This window comes from Petaurus breviceps, unplaced genomic scaffold, assembly GCF_028583685.1.
Source record: "Petaurus breviceps papuanus isolate PSGF00001 unplaced genomic scaffold, PetGlider_PUasm1.0 90579, whole genome shotgun sequence".
Lineage (NCBI taxonomy): Eukaryota > Metazoa > Chordata > Mammalia > Diprotodontia > Petauridae > Petaurus > Petaurus breviceps.
Genome location: NW_027187278.1, coordinates 3628722 through 3637475, shown reverse-complemented (window position 1 = coordinate 3637475; position 8754 = coordinate 3628722).

Here is an 8754-nt window from a genome sequence, read left to right as displayed (position 1 = left end):
AATAGAGAGCACCTATGCTGGTATTTTGAACCTGGGAAGTTGCCTTTGTTTGGTATTACATTACACCATCTAATAAAGTCTTCCTTTCCTGTCAAGCTCATAAAAAATATTTCTTTTCTCTGAACTGTATGACACTTTGTATCACTTATTCTGGTATGTAGTTTTATATATCTATATCTATCTATCTATCTATCTATCTATCTATCTATCTATCTATCTATCTATCTATCTATATCTCACTATATTATCTATGGTGAATTTTAATTTAAATATCTTCCTTGTGTTTTCCCTCACCAATTATGTTGCATGTTTTCAGAGGACTATGATTGTACGTTATATTTAATTCCTACCCTTCTTAGCAACTAAAGCATTAGTAGGAGTAGTAGTCACTCAGTACTTGAATGAATGAATGAATACTATATTTGGTAAGCAAAGATATTTTGGCAGAAAAATAAATAAGTTGATGGATAAAGAGCTTCATTAGTGTGAACACTACCTTTTCTGATACAAAAAAAACCCTTTCTAAACCTCTCAGTTACTGGCATGAATGTAAAGATGTAGTATTTTATAGAGAATTATTAGAAAGACTTATCTGTTCCCTTCTCATGTTTCCATAAAAGATACACTCATATACTATTCATATTAAAATTTTAGAGGACAGAGAAATAGACATGAGATAGTAATTGTTTATGTAGTAATTGCTTAGCAATGTTCTTCATTGTTTTGATTGTTTGTTTTATATATGTACCATCCATAATTGTTTCTATTATTTTGGAACCTTCTTTTATTTGCTGTGTCTCCATTTCACAAGGTTGTCAAATGTCTCTTGATTAATGCAGTTTCTAGGCTCTCTGACCCTTTTACATATTTTAGTGACTATTTCATTCATTAAAACTTTTTTATAAAATGTACATAGAATCTATACCTTTACATTTATATATTTCCCTTTTTGGTGAAGAGGGCAGCTTGTTTAAGCAGTTTGGGATGGAGTTATATTTGCTAGTGGTGTCTTATGATCTTGATTATTTCTGCCCATATAATATTCATTTATTTATTTTAGGGGCAGTTAGGGTTAAGTGACTTGCCCAGGGTTACACAGCCATAATGTAATATTTATTTTTTATTTCCACTCTGCCATAGTTAACAAGCTGATTAGCCAAAGAAAATTGTTTTTTTTTAATTACTTCACTGTCTCTAACCAATTGCTATCTATATCTCAGGATATAAGATACACTTATGCAGTTAATTTTATTTAAAAGAGTAATATCCTTAGATACTTTTCATGTTTGAGATTTTTTGATTCTCTTCTTGAGAAATGATTATATGTGTGTGTGCTTTTGTGTGCATGTGTGTGTGTGTGTGTGGTGGTGGCAGTGGGGGATAACTGTGGTGTACTGAAAAGAACAATGGATTGAAAATCAGAGGATTTCAATTAAAATTCCAGATCTTCCACTGACTGCTTCTTTCTAATTGGCCAAATTACTGCTTATTTATATATGGCCAAGTTACTTAAACTCATGGACCTCAGTTCCATCATCTGGAAAATGAAGTGTCTGGACTGATTACCCTCTATCCAGGGTTTCTATCACATCTAAATCCTATGGTTCTGTGTATAGTTATGAGGCTCCTGATTATCTGACAAGCTTTTGACCTCTTTCATTTCCTGATCTGGCTTTATATATGTCCAGTGCATTTTTTCCCTTTCCCTCCTTTTACTCCCTCCTTTCTTTATACAGCTTACCAAGATATTGTTTTGGTGCTTTGTCTCCAAACTAAATTTTTCACAGAATATCTCTTCTCCTTCATCCTCTGTAAAAGATATTGGCATATGTTAGTAGTATCTCTCTGGTGGAGTGATAATAAATAATTCTTAATGATTATCATACATTCTATGAAATGCTGCTTCATGATGTCTTTGGAATCACGATGAAACTAACTCCACTCATACATATATCCTTATAGTAATCTCTGGAAGTGATTAATTAGTACTTCTTAAATATGACCTTTATGTCTATATATAAAATTTAGAAATTTGAGTTTTTCCAGAATGATTAAAATTTAGTTTTATTTTTTAAAATATCAATATAAGAGAGGGGGAGTCAAGATAGTGTAGTGAAAGCAGGCACTCACCTGAGGTCTCCCACAGGCTCCTTCAAATACCTCTAAAAAAATGAATCTGAACAAATTCTAGAGCAACAGAATCCACAAAGAGACAGAGTATGGCAGATTTCCAGCTCAAGGCAACCTGGAAGGTCAACAAGAAGGATCTGTTGCATCAGAATGGGAGAGGAGTGCAGTCTAGCAGCTGCACTAGCACAGAATCGACCATCACAAAGCTGGAGCAGACCCCAGGGGACTGAATCACTGGCAGCAATGGCCACTCCCAGGCCTCTCAGCATAGGAGTGGGGTCTGTCAGAACTGGGTGAGAAGCTCAGTCCTGTGCAGGGCCTGTGGCAATGGCAGCCACTGCTCCTGGGGCTATCAACCCACAGACTGAATGTTGAAAGTCACCTATTTAAACTTCTGGGAGGCAAAATGGTGGAGTAAACACTAAATTACTCTTACCTTCCCTTGTTGTCATTGAAAAACCCAGGCCCCAGGAAAAATTCTGAAACAGTGGAGCAGGTAGAAAGATGGGGTACGGGAGTCTTTTAGCTCAAGAGGTTAGGGGGATTAACAGGAAAGGTCCCTCTTGCTGTGGCGGAAGGGGCCAGTATATCATGGGAGGGTTCCTGGCCAGCCAGTAGCAAGCTCCACCTCAGTGAAGCAGTGAAAAATCCTGAGCTCCAGGGTGGAGGAGCCAACAAGTGCCAGACACACACCAGCCATTACCATCACCACCAGCTCAGCGCCAGGAAAACTACTGGACCTCTACAACATCCAGTTGCCAGCAGCTGAGGCCCAAACACAGAAAACCAGTAACCAGGACCCTAAACCCCAGTGCAAAAAGTCTGGAACAGTGCCCCCTGTGCTCCAGAAGCGGAGGCCAAATTTAAAAGTCAGAAAAAGGCAAACAACATGAGTAAGCAACGAGGTGGGTGATAGGTGTTTCAAGGGCTCCAATGACCAGAGTCCCTGCTGGGAAGTCTGGAATGAATTCACAGGACCCAAGCAATCTTTTAAGTCAGGATTATAAAAGTTTATTGCTACACTTTACAGCGGGTAAGAGTTCTTAGGGAACCTGCAACCTTAAAGAAGTCTTAGGTATAGTTTATAAAGAGTTACAATAGTAAATCAGATGTCAATTATGCTAACTAGGTAAGGGAGGGATTAGGGAGGAGTTAAGGAGTAGTTAGTGCTTAAAGGACTATGCACATTTATTATCTACTGCACAGGAGTATTGCCCATGATTCCCTAGGAAATAGCCCAAGGGGGGGTGGCTACCTGGAGGTGTGGTTTTAGGCTTGAAAGTCAGCTAGTGGTCAGGGCTGACTGAGAAGTGCCTAGTCTGCCACCCATCAGTGTCATGTTTGACAACATGGATGTTGGGAACCAAGGATAACAGGGATTGAGGATGTGCCTAATTGGCTGAGGAGTTAACTTACAGATAGTGCATTGAAGGATTCATAGGTGCAGCTGGCCACTATACTAGGGGGAAATAAACAGTTCATGAATTGTTGCTAGGCAGAGTGCTGGCAGAGGGAAGGGGCAGAGTTAATGCTCTGAGGCTGGTGGGGGGGGGGAAATGTGATTTTGCAAACTGGTTTTACAAATTTATTTTACAAACTGTTACAAACTGATGTTACAAATATAGACACCCCAAGCACCCCATCATAAGAAGAATTTAAAAAAAAATCAGTGGCCATAGAGAAAAATTTTGGTGACAGGGAAAATCAAAATACAAATTCAGGGGAGGATAACATGGTCAATATACCCATATCCAAAACCCCAAAGGGAAATATGAACTGGTCTTCAAGACCCAAAACCCTTAAATAAACTATTTTCAAAGAATACAATAATAACAAAGCTATCTAGAAAGTTCATTTTTCCTTTTAGGATAGACACTGAGAAAAATATAAAAAGTATATTAATTTAGGTTATGATAAAGAGATATAGAAATAAATTCTATATGAAGGGAATCATAAAAAAGAAAGGCAAGAAAACATTTTGAAGGACAGGTTTGGTAATTTAAAATATTTTGGCAAGATAAACTATAGTATTAAATCTCATAAGCATAAACAAAAACACACCAAGTTTTAAAAAAATTCAGCTTCATGAGTAAAGTATTGATGAGGTATGTCTAGACAAATTTGTTTATTGGAAGATCTTGGAGTCTTAATGAACATCAAGGTCACTAAAAGAATAAATTTGAATAAAAGATTCAATGTAAGATAATGTGATCTTGTTTGAATTGGTATTCATAGTTTGGTTGTTGTTCAGTGGTTTCAGTTGTGTCTGACTGTATATGTTCTCATTGGGGTTTTCTTGGCAAAGATACTGGAGTCGTTGGCCATTTCCATCTTTGGCTCATGAATGAAAAATGATGATAAAAAACTGAGACAAACAGGGCTGTGACTTGTCTGGGGTCATACAGCTAATACCATTTTGTACTGACCTAGTGTGGAGATAATCATACTGTACTCTCTCCTGTTCATGCTAATGCATATTTTCATTGGGATGGAATGATTTGCCATATTTTACATAATTATAACTTCTAATAATATGAGTTCAAATATGTATGACCATTTCAAAGAATTCATTGTTTATACCAATCAGGATCTGGTTGCATTGTCTTAAGTTCTTGGTGCCATAGATAAGTTTTGTTATGACTTAAGGGATAAGAACAATGACTGAATCTAGCACACTTAACTGAAGATGTCAAGAGATTTATATAATTCTGCTTTTTGGTTTACAGATTAGTTATGCATGTTGGATGTGATTGGAAGTCTCTAGAATACCTTTCCAGAAACCCTTTACAATGTGATAGTTACTAATTTCATATCTTTTAGATACTGTACTGCCTGGATACTAAAACATAAACTTAGAAATTACTAAAGCAACTTATAAGTATATGATTTTATGAATTCTTAAAAAATTGAATTAAATGTCTGATCCTGAAACATAGCAAGGAAGAATCTTCTTGAAGGTCATGTGCATAAATATATGTTGATTCCTTAAAAAGCCACTTCATCTTTCCCATTGCTATCTACTTCAAAAATAATTTCCTAAGTAGATTTCTAACATACCATATATTTTTTGGTCATGAAGAAAAATGTAAAAATTAAGGTTTCTTACAAAGTTCATTGTAATCCATCTCCTAGATCTCTGAATCATGTCTCCCAAAATATCTTCTAGATGTTTTGCTGTCATGATGCCATGAAGACTATCAAATTCCTCATTGGATGAAATTTACTATAAAGACATGTGCAATAAAATTTTAAATAGAAAACAGCAGTTATTAGCACAACCAAAAGGAACACAGTTCACTTTATGAGAGAACAGGTTACAGCTCAATTGTTCTGAGACACACTCAAATACTCTATTTTACTGTTATACTGGGTAGGAAAAACACAATATGCAATATTTTATTTCTATTGAGTGAGTAGTTCATAGTCTCTGCAGGAAAACCAAACTTGAGTCATGATATTTACTATGATAGGAGGGACAAAATCTTTGTATGGCTGTCTTAGGAATAGCTGAAATGAAATTGACGGTGATGATGGAGAGAGGATAGTTGTACACACAAGTGTACAGCAGGGCCTTGGATGCAGCCAATGTTCATTTTGAATTATGTGGGAGAGACAGAATCATAGGAGAAAGAGTAATCACATTTAATGGGATGAAGCATATTAGTGGCTTTTCTGCAGAGTTCACCATTTCTTCAACATGCTTACTCCAAACCTTTACAAGAAACTGATTTGTAGAAAGCACTTGAGAATACCCAAGGTTACTAGTATATCTTTGTTAGTATTAGCCAGTAAACAGAAAATGCTGAATCCCCTCTTAGTCCAGAAGACTATAGTAGGCACTATGGGGGATTATACAAGAAATAGAAGACCCTGTCCTCCAGAGACCTCACAGAATAATTGTGAATTAGAAGAATTAATATAGGCATAGTTATGCAGAAACATATCCATATCTATAGAATAGAGGAAGAATGAATGAAAAGTTAATAGGGGATGATAAAGTTATGGGGAATGGATTCATAAAGGAAGGAAATTTTGAGAAACTCAAAAATGAAAAGTCAATCATTGAATTAGAATTGCATGAAACTTTACAAGTTATCTAGTCCAATTCCCCATGAAGTACAGAAAGACCATATTCCAAATAGAAAATCACTCAGCATCTGTTTGAGTAACTCTTGCTTTAGGGAACTCATTCCTTTTCAGGGAAGCCTGTTTGATCATTGAATAGTTACACATGTTAGAAATCTTTTTCTCATGTTCTGTTGGCTTGTTTTTTTTTTTCTTGGAACTACTACATAACCACAATAAAAGCTAATTCCATTCTATTATTGTTTTCATTACATACTAATCAATCAATAAACACTTTTGAAACACCTACTGTGTTCCAGGCACTGTGCTAAATGCTAGGGATACAAAAAGAAGCAGAAGACATAGTCTGTCCTCAAGGAACTGAGGGGGACAACATACAAACAAATATGTACATAGCAAGACGTAGATATAAATAGGAAATGATTAAAGGAAGGAAAGTACTGGAATTAAAAAGGGTTAGGTAAGGCATCCTATCAAAGACAAGATTTTAGTTGGAACTTAAAGGAAGCCAAGGAACTAGGTAGTCAGAATGGAAGATGGAGAATATTTCAGACAAGGGGGAGCAACCAGAGAAAATTCTGAGTGGAGAGGAGGAGTGTCTTGTTCATGGAACAGCCAGGGGGACAATGTCATGAGGTCAAAGAGTACATTATGGAGTAAGGTGTAATACAACTGGAAAGGAAGGAGCTGGTTTTGGAAGAGCTTTGAATACAAAGCAGAGCATTTTGTACTTCAATGTTTCAAAAATGCTCTTATTTTGTTGGTGGAAGCTCTCCCTATAAAGATGCCGATCATAGCCCTTCTTTGCCAAAGAAGACACTCATTGACTGACACATGTCCTTGAACTCCAGATATACAGTATAACACTTAGGTTGTTGAGACAGGAACAACTATAGATTAGCCATCTTTGATATAGTCATTAAGATTCTAAGTTTAATACAACAATAAAGTAATGAATGTGAACAGAAATTTTGGGAAGGCTTTCACAAAATGGACCTTAATTTACTCAAAAAAAATCTTCTGTGCATTTTATTTTTACAATACAATATAAGCTCTTTAAGGGCAGAGGTTTTATTTTTCTTTTTTGTCTTTTCTCCTTCCTTCTCTCTTTCTTTTCTTACATCTTTTTCCCCTTCCTTCTTTCATTCCTTCTTTCTTCCCTCCTCCTTTTTCTTTCCTCAGCACTCTGCACAGTGGAGGGAATGAAGAATATGATGATGAAAGTAAGTTATTTTATTAAGTGAGAAAAAATATAGTTTTTGAAATTTGGAGGAGTAGGAATCTAATAAAGATACGTTGAATAATTATACAAATATATATTCATATATATTTTAATTATCTTTTCCAGTTTACTAATCTATATTTTCTCCTGACCATTGAACCCCACCATACTAAAATGAGTTAAAACAATACCCTTGCAACAAATACTCATTGGTAAGCAAAATCAATTCCTACACTGGTCACATACAAAAAATGTTGCCCATTGTGCTCATTGATTCCATCACCTCTGTTGATTATTTCCAATTTATCCTGTAACTATCTTGTTTGTACATAGATTACTCATGTTGTCTCTCCATTAGGCTGCGAGTTCCTTGGAAGCAGGGACTATATTTTGACTTTCTTTGTTTCTCCAATGACAGGAACATTTTTGTTGTTCAGTCATTTTCAGGCATGTACAATTCTTCTTGACTCCATTGTGGATTTTCTTGGTTAAGATACTGGAATGATTTGACATTTCTTTTCCCAGTTCATTTGTAAATGAGGAAATTGAGGCAAATAGGTGGTTTGTCCAGGGTTACACAACTAGTAACTATCTGAGGGCAGATTTGAACTCAAAAAGGCAAGTCTTCCTGACTCCAGGCCCAGCACTCTATCCACTATGTCATGTTGTTTCTCTGACAAGAACATAGTAGGCACTTAAAATGTTTTTTGTTTGACTGTCTCAGGGAAAAAGTTTCATTGGTCCCCTATAATCAGGTTGCTTATTTTACTGAGCAGCATTCTAATAATATCTTTGAAAGTTATTTGTTTTGTTGTTGTTAGTTTATATAATGTTCTCTGTTGCTAGTTAATATAATGTTCTTTGTTGTTAGATTATGTAATGTTAGTTTATATAAAGTTCTCTGTTCACTTTCTCCTTCATCACTTTATATAATTTTTCCCAGGTGTCTTTGAAACTATTCTTGGCATTTTTTTTTTCAGCTTTTTGTCTCTTGATACTTCTCCTCCCTTAGTTTCTGTTTCTTTAGCATCACAAAAAGTAGTTTATATGTTTGTATTAATGTGCCTTTACCACTTCATTAGATTTTTTTAAGCAATAGGATTAGGGGTCATATTTTGTGGTCAAAGAACATACACAAATTAGTAAAATGTTAGTCATATTTCAAAATTTCTTTCTAGAGTGATTGGACCAGTGTTGTTTTTATACAACTATTTCAAGATGCATCATTTTCTTTTTGAGTAACTTTGCTAATCATATGGCACAAAACCGAATGTCAGAATAGCTTTATTTCACATTTATGTAATTACTAATTATTT